General features: G+C 42.8%; 3 non-coding genes across 3 annotated transcripts; all 3 read left to right on the forward strand.

The window, feature by feature from the left end:
- Window positions 1-5,625: 5,625 nt before the first annotated feature.
- LOC141197928 (U2 spliceosomal RNA) lies at window positions 5,626-5,814 on the forward strand. The gene has a single exon (XR_012269943.1). It is a non-coding gene; the product is annotated as a U2 spliceosomal RNA (small nuclear RNA).
- A 1,115-nt stretch (window positions 5,815-6,929) lies between these two features.
- Window positions 6,930-7,120, forward strand: LOC141198110 (U2 spliceosomal RNA). The gene has a single exon (XR_012270073.1). It is a non-coding gene; the product is annotated as a U2 spliceosomal RNA (small nuclear RNA).
- A 1,115-nt stretch (window positions 7,121-8,235) lies between these two features.
- Window positions 8,236-8,426, forward strand: LOC141198111 (U2 spliceosomal RNA). The gene has a single exon (XR_012270074.1). It is a non-coding gene; the product is annotated as a U2 spliceosomal RNA (small nuclear RNA).
- The last annotated feature ends 5,709 nt before the right edge of the window (window positions 8,427-14,135 follow it).

Raw genomic sequence — 14,135 nt, forward strand, 5'->3', positions numbered from 1 at the left:
AGCCGAAAAGTGCAGGCATGTAAGGGATCTAGAGGTTGACAACATGTCTTCTTAACGGGAGTCCAGGAGCTCATCTCCACAAATGGACTTTTCAGGATCCTTGGGTGGCTCCGTAGTTTGAAACCAATTCTGGTTATCGCTTCTCGGCCTTTTGGCTAGGATCAGGTGCAGTGATCTAACGGTTGCTGCCTTGGTCTCGGCTAGGAGGTGCCTGGGGTACCCGACTTGTTGGCCTTGGGGGATCGCTCTCTCTTAACGGAGGGAGCTTCACCCCCTTGCAGCTATTGGCAGGTCGGCTTAGTCCCCGGACAACGGGGAGCGATCGCGTCTTGTCTTCGGGGCGACCCGAGGAAATAAGGGCGTTTTCCTTTGCTGAGCTTTATCGCTTAGTGGGCTGTGTAAGTTCTTGGGGTACCCCTCCCTCGGTCTTGGGTTTGTTCCTGCTTTTGTGGGATTCATTCCCTTGTTACTATTGGGGGAGGGCTTAGTCCCTGAGGGCCGAAAATGCCTTTTTCTTTTGGATTTGCGGTGGGGGAGACTCCACTGCGACAGTCCATTAGAATCATGGTGGATGAATGCCAGCGCCATGAGAAGAATCTGCAGTACATCGTGCATGAGATTCTTTTTGGGTTCTTCCACCTGGAGCGAGATAAGATCCTGTGTCTTTACGATCAGGAATTCCGTGGGCGATATACCATTTCCTTTATGGCTAAATCATGCTGTGATAATATCCATGCAGCACTGATGGTTGCGGACAAGGACGATGAGAGACTGAACGGGCTGAGCTTTGACTTCCTGTACGGTGAAGAGGAAGTACCCTTGGTGATCTTCATGTACAGCCCATTCGTCTCTGAGGGCGATATCGAAACCTTTTTGAAGCGTTACTGCAAGTCAGTGCGCTTCTCACATGATATCCTCAACTCCCAGCGCTTCTGGAATGGGAAGAGGAAATACCTGGTGAAGTTCCATCCAGATCAGAGCGGCATTGGTGGTCTTCACCACCCGCCTGCTAATTTTGCCATTGGTAATGTCAGGGGATTCCTACGCTACCCAGGAATGCCCCTTCAATGCCGGAATTGTCATGAATATGGGCATACACGAGAAAATTGTACAAGGGCTCATGTAGTCTTTTGCAACAAGTGCGGTAAGAGTGGGCACACCTCCGCTACGTGTGACTCTGAGATCGTATGTAACCTATGTGGGAAGGCAGGTCACGCCTTCAGGAATTGTCCGAGCAAAAAGTCAAAAACATATGACATGTTTAAGTCAGGTCAACTGACTATCCAAGAATACTTCGGAGGGAGTATTACTACACCTGCCCCTGGACCTGGGTTGGCGCACGCTGACGGGTCCGGACCAAATCCTTCAACGGCTCCGCCAGAGGGCCCGCTGGTAGTTCCACAGAAGGACGGTCATAGGGGCTCCATAAGATTAACCGAGGGTTCGCTCTCTGTGGAATTGATCGATGTTCTGGCTCTAGATGTTGCCGTATCTCAGAGTCAAGAGGAAGGGTCCTCATCCAGCATGAATGCACCACCGGCATTATGTGGAACTGAGGAGACCTCTAGTACCCCGATTAAGCAAGCACCCAGATTCGCCACACCATCATCGGTGATCTTGAGTAAGGGCAAAAAGGGTACGCTCCTTAATCGATCAACCAGTGTGTCGGAAAGAGAGACCTCTAGGGCGCGAAGTAAAAAGGACCCGGCTAAGACCCAGTCGAGCCCTGGTCCTCGAACCAGAAGTCGCAGTAGTTCCGTGACCAGACCAGAGGACAAGACGACCCAGAGGGATGACACCCGTTCCATAGACCAGACCGCCATGAGGACTGCAGATGCACAGGACTTGGAAAAGATGGACAGCTCCCAGCCTCTGAAAAGGCAACGGGAGGACGTAAAGCAACCTGATATCCAAAGAAAACACGGATGTCGAGGTCCAGATGAGGAGCCAAAAGTGGATGATGCCTTTTTGCCTGCTTCAGATCCCGGTAATATTAAACAAATCCTGACCCCTGGAGATGCGGAGGAGGAGGTGCCATGTATTGACTTCTTCCCATCTTCAGATCCTGATTCTTCTTAATGTCTGTTCCTCTTAAAATCTCCTCACTAAATGTGAGGTCCCTAAAGAGCCCTACACGTAGGGCTGCTTTATTTTCTTATTTAGAGACATTGGACTTTGATTTCTGCTTTCTACAAGAATGTGGTATACAGAGTAATTTAAATTATAAGGACTTAAAAGAAGACTGGAAACTGGGCGCTTCTGTGTGGTCCGGTGCTAATGACTGTCGTGCTGCCGGAGTTGGACTACTTTGCCGTGGACATTCTACCATCATTCAATCTGTGACTGAAATTATACCTGGCAGAGCTATTTTAATACATCTTGTTTTTAATGGACTTTCTTTACGTTTATTAAATGTGTACGCTCCTCCTGGGAAGCAGGAAAGGGCGGATTTACTTGAAATATTGCCATTATTTTGTGTTGGGTCAACCCCCCTGCTAGTGGGAGGAGATTTTAATTGTTTACGTGATGGGGAATCCCGGCAGGGTGGGGATGTGAATCGTAAAGACCGTACCTCCTATTTGTTGAAAAGTTTAATTGATGATTTTAGATTACAGGACTGCTGGAAGGAGCTCTTGCCGGCGGATCCAGGTGTTACATGGTCCAATGGAAGAGTTTCTTCTAGAATTGATTTCATATTTGCTTCTACTGCCTTTAAACCTTGTAAATGTTTTCTTTTATCTAATTTATTCTCTGATCATAAAGTTTTATCTGTGTTTTTAGAGTTAGCAGGGGAACAAAATACCTCAAGAGGCCCATGGAGATTAAATACAACTCTCCTAGAGGATATTGATATTCAAAAGAGGTTTGTGCAGGCCTACCAGTGCTGGCAATCAAAGAGAGACCCCCGCGCCTCGATGCTGGATTGGTGGGAGAGCATTAAACCTAAGATTAAATTATTTTTTATTAAGGCAGGGAAAATGAAAGCAAAAAAGAAAAAGCAGTGGTTTTATGTTTTTAATATGAGATTACAAGTACTCTTTAAACTAAAAGAAGTTGGTATTGATGTGGATGATGATATTGCAAATCTTAAGTCTGAAATAAAAAATGCTCTTAATGAAAAAGGAAAACAAATAATTTTTAACTCCCATGTACAGCACCTGGAGGAAGGAGAGAAATGCTCCCGATTCTTCTTCAAAAAGGTAATGGGGAGGAGGGACGCAATCCTAAATCTTGAAGGTGAAAATGATATTAAGGGTATGTTAGGAAAAGCTTTTAATTTTTATCAACTTCTTTTTAACACTAAAGTTATAGATCCATCCTTTTTAGAGTATGCTATTAATTCCCTTGATTTTAAGTTAGATATTTTAGACCAGGGTATTTTATCTAGGGATCTCACCAGTGAGGAACTTTTACAGATTTTTAAAAGTTTCTCCAGTGGGAAAGCCCCTGGGGAAGACGGTCTACCGATTGAGTTTTATCTGACTTTTTGGGGAATTTTAAAGAACGATATGTTTTTATTGTTTAAAGAAGCTTTTAATACTAATAAATTACCCCCATCTTGGAGGAGAGGTCTGGTATCTTTAATATATAAAAAAGGGGATAGGAGCCAACTTAAAAACTGGCGGCCTATTACGCTTTTAAACCTTGATTATAAAATTTTAGCTAAACTTATTGCAGTCCGTTTAAAACCCTTTATAGCCAAATTAATTCACCCTAACCAGGTATGTGGTGTTCCCGGAAGAACCATAGCTGAGTCCCTCAACATAATTAGGGATACCATATGGTATTCAAAAGAGAGAAGTCAAAACCTTGCTATTTTATCCTTAGACTTTGAAAAAGCTTTTGACAGGGTATCGCATGAATTTCTTTTTATGGTTCTTAAAAAAATGGCGTTTCCAGAGAAAATTTTAACCCGCATTATGCTTTTATATCATTCTTGTTTTAGTCAAATTTCTGTAAATGGGTTTTTAACGAAGGGGGTTCCTCTATTATCAGGGGTGAAACAAGGGTGCCCTCTCTCACCACTGCTCTTTATCTGTGTTATGGAACCACTATTAACCATACTGAGAAAAGATAAAGTAATTAAAGGGGTACCTATTCCCGGGAGTAGGGGTATGCAACTTAAAGCCCTAAGTTACATGGATGATGTTACCATACTATGTCCAGATTCCACATCTCTGAGGAGGGTATTGAGAAACACACAATTTTTCTGTGAAGCCTCAGGTTTTAAATTAAATATAGATAAATGTGACTGTTTTAATGTGGGGGGATGGGACTCCTCTTTGACCCCTGGGATAGTGATACAGAAAAATCACATAAAAATTTTAGGAATTATTTTTAACCAAGACAATGAGGGGGACCCTAACTGGGACTCTGCAATGGATAAAATTGAAAAAAAGATCTCATTGTGGAATTTAAGGAACCTTAGTATGGAAGGTAAAATTTTAATTATTAAAGCCGTTTTAATTCCCATTATGTTGTATGTTGCAATGGTGTTTCCCCCTTCCAATTTACAAATCAAGAAAGTAACAAGAATTGTTTTTATGTTTTTAGGGGGTTCAAAAATGGAAAAGTTAAAAAGAGATCTGATGTACAAATGTAAATCTAATGGAGGTAAAGATGTACCCAATTTTTTTACCTTTTTCCATATAAAGTATTTCTGCTTCTGTTTTAAGGTTTTTAAATCTGATGGCATTTTTAGTTATTTTTTAAAATATGCAGCAGGAATGATTTTTAAAAGGTGGTTTAGCCTACCTTTAAGTTCTCCTGTGCTCCTGTGCCCGCCTAAACAGTATGTGATACTTGAGAAAACGGTCAGACTTTTAGGTCTCCAGGAATTGGAGCCTGATATATTGGGGGACCAAAGGAAGGTATCTATTGCTTGCAGACACTCTGAGGACACAATTCCTGTCTCCAATTTTTCACAGGCAAGGTCCAAAACGGTGTGGCGAAATGTGTACGGGAAATATCTTGCAAATGTACACAAGGACCTTGCCTGGGCTATCGTCCACCAGTGCCTCCCTACCCGTGAGTTTCAACATAGGCGGGGGCTGGTGGCGAGAGCCAAATGTCCAAGAGATATATGCGGGGAAAGTGAGTCTGTATTGCATCTCTTTTGGAATTGTCCTTTTGCACAGGAGGTTTGGAGAAAGGTAGGCCCACTTTTAAAATGGGCATGTGGCCTGAAAGATTTTAATCACTTTTATGTCTTTTATGGTCTTTTTAAGTGTCCAAATTTTAAACAATTCCGAGTTGCCTGGATTATTATTAATTGTTTTAAAAATGCCATGTGGAAAGTTAGAAATATTTTACTCTTCAAACATGATCATATTGATTCAACAGACTGTATAAAAATTGCTTTAAGTGAAATGTATATTTACTATCTCAGAGATAAAAAACTGTATGGAGCAAAAGAAGCGGCTTCTATGTGGTGTGTACAATTATGGAACACAATTAGTGGTAATTAAATAAACCCAAGTACATCTGTAATTATGATTTTCTTAATTGTTACAATGGTTTTATGATGGTAAATTGTGTTTTTACAAAAAACTTGAATTGATTATTATCATGTTTTATCATTTTATTGTAATGTTATAAATGTTCTTTTTTAAAACCTTTGTAAATATACTTTTGAATCAATAAAATTGCGTTGAAACCTTATCTGTTCTTATCAGTTTAATATCTGATACGTCCCCTATCTGGGGACCATATATTAAATGGATTTTTAGAACAGGGAGATGGAAAAAGAGCTTGCTCTGTCCACTCCACGCATTGACCTGGTATTGCAGTATCTCCAGGACTGGTGCACCCCTTCTTTAATGCAGTTTCTAAAATCAGAAAGAATTGAATTCAATGTTTTTTGTTCATTTTGCTTGTTTGTCGGATTTTGGGATGGACTCTTTGGCTTTGCTTTTCTTCTCCTCATTGGATTTTTCATGTTCAAAGTTGCAGAAGCCAGATTACAAGCTCATTTTGGTTCAACATCAGCAACTGTGCATTGCATTGCCATGTAATGTGATGCAATGCTATCTTTCTAGCTCTCCCTTTTTACTTCCTTTTGGATAAACAGACATATTAGGCAAGCATTTTGGAGCTTTCACCTAAATAACTACAGGTGGTGAGATAAGCTGCACAATATAATTGACCTTTCAGTATATTGTTGCACACACACCATCTATTTAGCAAATGCCCTTGTTATCAACAGCAGCCTTTTAAACTCACCTGAGCTAACAGGTATGTGCGCTGGTTACTCTGCTGCGCTTAAAATTTCTTTTTTGGTTTGCTACAATGCCTTTTCTGAAACGTTGTCTCCTTCTGCTGGAACACTGACTTCTTTCATTTAATGCCTGCAGACTATAAAAGAGAACCCAACCCAAAAAGTTTGGTTGATTAGTCTGTGGCATTCTGTTAAACTGTTGCTTATGGCGGTCTCTGTGAGCTTCTCAGCGACATTCAGCCAGCCAGGTATCCTGCCTGCAGTAGATGGAATGTGGCAATGGAACGCTGGCTGCGCGTGTCATAATAGGCTCTGAGCCTTTATATACCTGTGCACAGCAGCAGCCACCTTCAGTCTGCTGCTGGACAGCCAGCAGCAGCAGCAGCAGGAGAGGTATGTAATCAGGAGCCCTCCTGCTAAGGGTAGACAGCTGCTCGTTCCACCCCACCCCCCGCCTTAATTGGTTCTCCTCCCTTCCAACGGTGTTGAGGCGGGTGGGAACAGCAGGGGGTGAAGGTGCTGTGTTTAAAGAGGTGGAGTTATGCAGATCTAAAACGCGTGGATTGCAGCAGCAGCAAGCCGAAAAGTGCAGGCATGTAAGGGATCTAGAGGTTGACAACATGTCTTCTTAACGGGAGTCCAGGAGCTCATCTCCACAAATGGACTTTTCAGGATCCTTGGGTGGCTCCGTAGTTTGAAACCAATTCTGGTTATCGCTTCTCGGCCTTTTGGCTAAGATCAAGTGTAGTATCTGTTCTTATCAGTTTAATATCTGATACGTCCCCTATCTGGGGACCATATATTAAATGGATTTTTAGAACAGGGAGATGGAAAAAGAGCTTGCTCTGTCCACTCCACGCATTGACCTGGTATTGCAGTATCTCCAGGACCGGTGCACCCCTTCTTTAATGCAGTTTCTAAAATCAGAAAGAATTGAATTCAATGTTTTTTGTTCATTTTGCTTGTTTGTCGGATTTTGGGATGGACTCTTTGGCTTTGCTTTTCTTCTCCTCATTGGATTTTTCATGTTCAAAGTTGCAGAAGCCAGATTACAAGCTCATTTTGGTTCAACTTCAGCAACTGTGCATTGCATTGCCATGTAATGTGATGCAATGCTATCTTTCTAGCTCTCCCTTTTTACTTCCTTTTGGATAAACAGACATATTAGGCAAGCATTTTGGAGCTTTCACCTAAATAACTACAGGTGGTGAGATAAGCTGCACAATATAATTGACCTTTCAGTATATTGTTGCACACACACCATCTATTTAGCAAATGCCCTTGTTATCAACAGCAGCCTTTTAAACTCACCTGAGCTAACAGGTATGTGCGCTGGTTACTCTGCTGCGCTTAAAATTTCTTTTTTGGTTTGCTACAATGCCTTTTCTGAAACGTTGTCTCCTTCTGCTGGAACACTGACTTCTTTCATTTAATGCCTGCAGACTATAAAAGAGAACCCAACCCAAAAAGTTTGGTTGATTAGTCTGTGGCATTCTGTTAAACTGTTGCTTATGGCGGTCTCTGTGAGCTTCTCAGCGACATTCAGCCAGCCAGGTATCCTGCCTGCAGTAGATGGAATGTGGCAATGGAACGCTGGCTGCGCGTGTCATAATAGGCTCTGAGCCTTTATATACCTGTGCACAGCAGCAGCCACCTTCAGTCTGCTGCTGGACAGCCAGCAGCAGCAGCAGCAGGAGAGGTATGTAATCAGGAGCCCTCCTGCTAAGGGTAGACAGCTGCTCGTTCCACCCCACCCCCCGCCTTAATTGGTTCTCCTCCCTTCCAACGGTGTTGAGGCAGGTGGGAACAGCAGGGGGTGAAGGTGCTGTGTTTAAAGAGGTGGAGTTATGCAGATCTAAAACGCGTGGATTGCAGCAGCAGCAAGCCGAAAAGTGCAGGCATGTAAGGGATCTAGAGGTTGACAACATGTCTTCTTAACGGGAGTCCAGGAGCTCATCTCCACAAATGGACTTTTCAGGATCCTTGGGTGGCTCCGTAGTTTGAAACCAATTCTGGTTATCGCTTCTCGGCCTTTTGGCTAAGATCAAGTGTAGTATCTGTTCTTATCAGTTTAATATCTGATACGTCCCCTATCTGGGGACCATATATTAAATGGATTTTTAGAACAGGGAGATGGAAAAAGAGCTTGCTCTGTCCACTCCACGCATTGACCTGGTATTGCAGTATCTCCAGGACCGGTGCACCCCTTCTTTAATGCAGTTTCTAAAATCAGAAAGAATTGAATTCAATGTTTTTTGTTCATTTTGCTTGTTTGTCGGATTTTGGGATGGACTCTTTGGCTTTGCTTTTCTTCTCCTCATTGGATTTTTCATGTTCAAAGTTGCAGAAGCCAGATTACAAGCTCATTTTGGTTCAACTTCAGCAACTGTGCATTGCATTGCCATGTAATGTGATGCAATGCTATCTTTCTAGCTCTCCCTTTTTACTTCCTTTTGGATAAACAGACATATTAGGCAAGCATTTTGGAGCTTTCACCTAAATAACTACAGGTGGTGAGATAAGCTGCACAATATAATTGACCTTTCAGTATATTGTTGCACACACACCATCTATTTAGCAAATGCCCTTGTTATCAACAGCAGCCTTTTAAACTCACCTGAGCTAACAGGTATGTGCGCTGGTTACTCTGCTGCGCTTAAAATTTCTTTTTTGGTTTGCTACAATGCCTTTTCTGAAACGTTGTCTCCTTCTGCTGGAACACTGACTTCTTTCATTTAATGCCTGCAGACTATAAAAGAGAACCCAACCCAAAAAGTTTGGTTGATTAGTCTGTGGCATTCTGTTAAACTGTTGCTTATGGCGGTCTCTGTGAGCTTCTCAGCGACATTCAGCCAGCCAGGTATCCTGCCTGCAGTAGATGGAATGTGGCAATGGAACGCTGGCTGCGCGTGTCATAATAGGCTCTGAGCCTTTATATACCTGTGCACAGCAGCAGCCACCTTCAGTCTGCTGCTGGACAGCCAGCAGCAGCAGCAGCAGGAGAGGTATGTAATCAGGAGCCCTCCTGCTAAGGGTAGACAGCTGCTCGTTCCACCCCACCCCCCGCCTTAATTGGTTCTCCTCCCTTCCAACGGTGTTGAGGCGGGTGGGAACAGCAGGGGGTGAAGGTGCTGTGTTTAAAGAGGTGGAGTTATGCAGATCTAAAACGCGTGGATTGCAGCAGCAGCAAGCCGAAAAGTGCAGGCATGTAAGGGATCTAGAGGTTGACAACATGTCTTCTTAACGGGAGTCCAGGAGCTCATCTCCACAAATGGACTTTTCAGGATCCTTGGGTGGCTCCGTAGTTTGAAACCAATTCTGGTTATCGCTTCTCGGCCTTTTGACTGCGATCGTATGACTGTACCTTGATTGGTGCGAGTCTCCTGGAGGAATCCGGACCCTTTTGTGGAGGATTTTCTGCTTTTTCCTGTGGTATTCCATACCGACAGAATCCAAGATGTCTTTTGTGAAGAACACCATCCGTTTGTCCGTGGATCCATCTGACCAGAACAAGAACAACGTGGTTTTCATTGTCCAAGACATCGTTGAAGGCAAAGCTGGAGCAAGACGTTCTGAGATCTTCAGTGTCAACGAATTTTCACGTCAAGGTAATTATGACGTTACCTTTATGGACCAGGATGTTTGCCTTAATGTCTTTGAATGGCTCCGTGGTCACTCTAGTGACCCCTGCTTGGAAGGAGTTAGATGGGAACCTTTGTTTGGTCTGCAAGAAAAGGAGGTGACTGTGACTGTCTATAACCCTTTTACAGACCCTGAGCTGCTGGAGTGCTTCCTCTCTCGCTACTGTGAATATGTGCGGAAGGGAGTGAAGCAAGTCAATTGTCTAGGAATCTTTAACTGTCAGTATAAATTCCGTGTGAAATTGAAAAGGGATCCTGACAGTGTGGGGGGCTTTAGACACCCTCCATCAAATTTTTCCGTTGCAGGCCATAGAGGTTTCCTCTTTTACCCAGGCCAGCCCATGTTTTGCCGTAGATGCTTTTCTTTCGGACATACCATGGTAACATGCCTTAAAGGGCAGTGTTGCCGAAATTGCAGAAAGGAGGGGCATATGGCCAACCAGTGTCCAGAGGCCAAGTCCTGTGATGTCTGTGGGAGTAGTGATCACATGTATAAGGACTGTCCTATGAGTGCACCTAGACGTTCTGATAAAGAACAGAAGGAGGAGGAGCTGGAGAGGAGGCAGATGGCAAGCGCACTGAAAGTGCTGGAAAGATTGGAGAGGGAGGAGAGAGAGGGAAGGAGGCGGGAAACTGGTAGAGCCTCTCCCTCTACGGCGCCAGAGGAGGTGTCCCTGAGACCATGTTCTTCTTCTGCTGAAGAAATGAGGAAGAAGCGGAGGGAAGAAAAGGAGTTCTGGAGGGAAGTGGCAAAGGTGGAGAAAAAGGCAGTGTCTGCGAGAATATCTAGGAAAGTGGTGGAAGCAGAGCTGCCTGAGATGATGACTTTTGGAGAGGCAATGGACGCAACAGGATGTGAAGTGCAAATCTCGGAACCCGACAGTCCTGAACACCCTTCGGGTCCTGAAAACATTGAAGATTTTTCTTCGGAGGATGATAGGGGTGCAAAGAAGAGTCGTAGGGAGGATGGTGGGGGCAGTGATGATGCAGTTTTTAGTGAGCCTCAGAGGAAGATCAGAACTGCCAGAATGAGGAGTGTGGCTGGTGAAGCCAGCGGGTCGGAAACCAGCTGTTCTGTTCTGATGGCGGAGGAGGATAGTGGTGGTGCTGGATAGTGTCACCATATAATATTGTAAATGTTTTTTCTTTTTGTCCTCTTGTGAGCTTTGGTTTAGGCCAAAGGCTATTTCTTTGTGTAATTGGTGAAGGAGTAGAAGTATTATGGGATTTACCATAGTGTCCCAAAACGTAAGAGTGTTTAAAAGTAAAGTAAGAAGAGCTGCTATTTTTGAGTTTTTAGCTATGCAAAATGCATCTATTTTTTGTTTACAAGAATGTGGGGTAGTGGATGGTGTGAAAGGGGATGAATGGTCTTATGGAGCGTCTGTGTGGTCGGGGAGTGCATGTAATAAGAATGATGGTGTGGGTATTTTGGTTAAAGGAAGGGAGGTTGTTTTGAGTGATTATTTGGTTATTGAGGTGGGGAGATGTATCCTTGCTAATTTTGTATACAAGAATGTAAAGTTTTGTGTTATTAATGTTTATGCGCCAGTTGAAAAAAATGAGCGCAAAAATTTATTTGAAAAAATTAAGCTTTTTGTTCCAGGAAGAATACCTGTGGTAATTGTGGGTGATATGAACTGTGATGTGGGGAGAGTGAATGTGGATGTGTCTGGGAAAGCATTATTGGAGTTAGTGAATGATTTTGGGTTGTGTGATATGCAGCGCGTGTGTAACATGAATCCTTTGTTGAACACTTTCTTTTCTGAGAGTGGTAGGGTACAATCCAGATTGGAATATTGTTTTATTTCTAAAAATATGGTTTCTGTTAATTATAGGCAGGAAAACGTTCTTTTTTCAGATCATGTGTGTATGTTGTGTGAGTTGGATATAAAAGTTGATGGAGTGTTTGGGAGAGGATTGTGGAAGTTAAATGTTAAACTGTTAGAGAATGAAGATGTGAGAAAGGAGTATGAAAGGCGGTATGAAGAATGGTGTAAGCATAAAAATGAGTTTGGGAATGTTTGTGAGTGGTGGGACTGGGTGAAGAAACAAACAAAAATGTTCTTTAAAAATTTAGGATACAAGTATGCAGCAATTAAAAGAGAGAGTTTTGTTAAACTGAACGCGCGGTTGAGCGTTTTGTATAAGTTAAGGGAAGGAGGAGTTGAGGTGGAGGAGTATATTTTAGAGGTAAAAAAGGAGATTAGTGAGTTTTTGTTGGAGAGAGGGAGAAGCATAGTGTTTAGGGCAAAGATTGATAAGATGGAGCAGGATGAGAAATGTTCTCGGTTTTTCTTTAAAAAAGTTTTTGGAAAGAAACAGAGTATGAGCGTGGTGTATGGAGCAGATGGAAGTGAGGTGAGTGGAGAGGATATGTGTGAAGAGGTGGCTAAGTTTTATGAGGATCTGTATGCAGTGAAACAGAGGGATGAATGTTTGGAGAATGATGTTTTGAGTGTGTTAGAGAGTAAGTTGAGTGAAGCAGAAAGAGAGAGAGTGATGGGTGAGGTGACTGGTGATGAGGTATGGAAGGTTATGTGTAGTATGGCTTTGAATAAGACGCCGGGGGAGGATGGCCTCCCAGTAGAATTTTATCGTGTGATGTGGGGTGTGATTGGTAAGGACTTTGTGGATGTATGTAAGTATATGTGGGGAAACATGGAGGTGGCTGAGAGTATGCGTGCAGGTATGGTTGTGTTAATTCCTAAGAAAGGGGATTTGAAAAGTCTGAGGAATTGGAGGCCAATAACGTTACTTAATTGTGATTATAAAATCTATGCAAAACTTATGGCTAATAGGATGCGTGATGTGATAGAGAGTGTGATTGGGGATGAGCAGTGTTGTGCGGTACCTGGGAGGCGGATTCATGAGTGTGTGTGTATGTTAAGAGATTGTCTATGGGATTGCATGGGTCGTAAGAAGAGTGTATTTTTGTTAAGTTTGGATTTTGAAAAGGCTTATGATAGGTTGTCGCATGGTTTTTTGTTCAGAGTGTTGTTAAAAATGGGTTTTCCGGCTGATTTTGTTGGGCGAGTGAGAAGTTTGTATGCGGGTGTTTATAGCTGTGTTTTAATGAATGGGTATGTGGGTAGGAAAGTGAATGTGTTTTCGGGTGTGCGACAGGGGTGTCCTTTGTCCCCTGTAGCATTTATTTGTGCAATTGAGCCATTGTTGTGTATGCTGAGGAAAGATAAGGTAATTCGTGGTGTGCAAGTGCCGGGAGGTGGAGGAAAAGAATGGAAAGTGAGTGGTTATATGGATGACGTGTGTGTATTATGTGATTCTGAATGTTCGGTGAGGCGGGTGAAGTTGTTAGTGTCTATTTTTTGTGGTGCATCTGCGTTTAAAGTGAATTGGGAAAAGAGTGAGTGTAAGGGTTTTGGAGGCGGAAGTTTAAGTAGGGATGTAGGTGTGAATGTAGTGAATGGACCTATTAAAGTTTTGGGTGTGAAGTTTTCAGAGAGTTTGGATGGGAAAGAAAGTTGGGATGATGCGAAAGGAAAAGTTGAGCAGAAGTTGAATTTTTGGAAATTGAGGAGTTTATCCTTTTTTGGGAAGATTTTAATTGTTAAGAGTGTGGTGTTGCCAATATTTTTATATATTGCGGTAGTATTTCCACCAGGATATATGTGTATGAGAAGCTTGAATAGAATTTTATTTGTTTTTTTGTGGAACTCGAAAATGGAGAGAGCTAGGAGAGAAATTTTGGTTAAAAGAGTGGAAAAAGGTGGTTTGGGTTTTCCGAATTTGGACGTGTTTTTTGGTGTGAATATCGTTGTGTTTGTTTTGAAAGTGATTAGGGCGGATGGAAAGTTTTCATCTATGTGTAGGTATTTATTTGGAGCGTATTTGTTTCGTTTAAAGTGGCAAGAAAGGGATTTGCGATGTCCGATTGCTTTTGAGGTGCCTGTATGGTATGTGTGGGTTTATAAGTTTTTGGTGAGGTATGAACTGTGTGATGCAGATGTGAGATTGCTGGAGAATAAGAAGGCTGTGTATAGGATGATTGAATGTAGAGAGGTAGAATGTGGAATAAATATGGTTAGGGGTGGTGATGTGCAGAAGGTTTGGAAGAAAGTGCGGATGAGTGGTATGACCAACAAACAGAGTGAAGTTGTGTGGCAGTCTTTACATGGAGTATTACCTGTGAGAGAGTTTCAGAGGAATAGAGGTTTGGTGAGGAGTGAAATGTGTCCAAGAAATGGCTGTGGTGGAAGGGAAAGTGTGTTGCATGTTTTTTGGAATTGCCAGTATGCTAGAGATGTGATTGGGAG

This window comes from Phyllobates terribilis, unplaced genomic scaffold (assembly GCF_046119375.1).
Source record: "Phyllobates terribilis strain yellow unplaced genomic scaffold, ASM4611937v1 Scaffold_94__1_contigs__length_6153435, whole genome shotgun sequence".
In the NCBI taxonomy this organism is placed as follows: Eukaryota; Metazoa; Chordata; class Amphibia; order Anura; family Dendrobatidae; genus Phyllobates; species Phyllobates terribilis.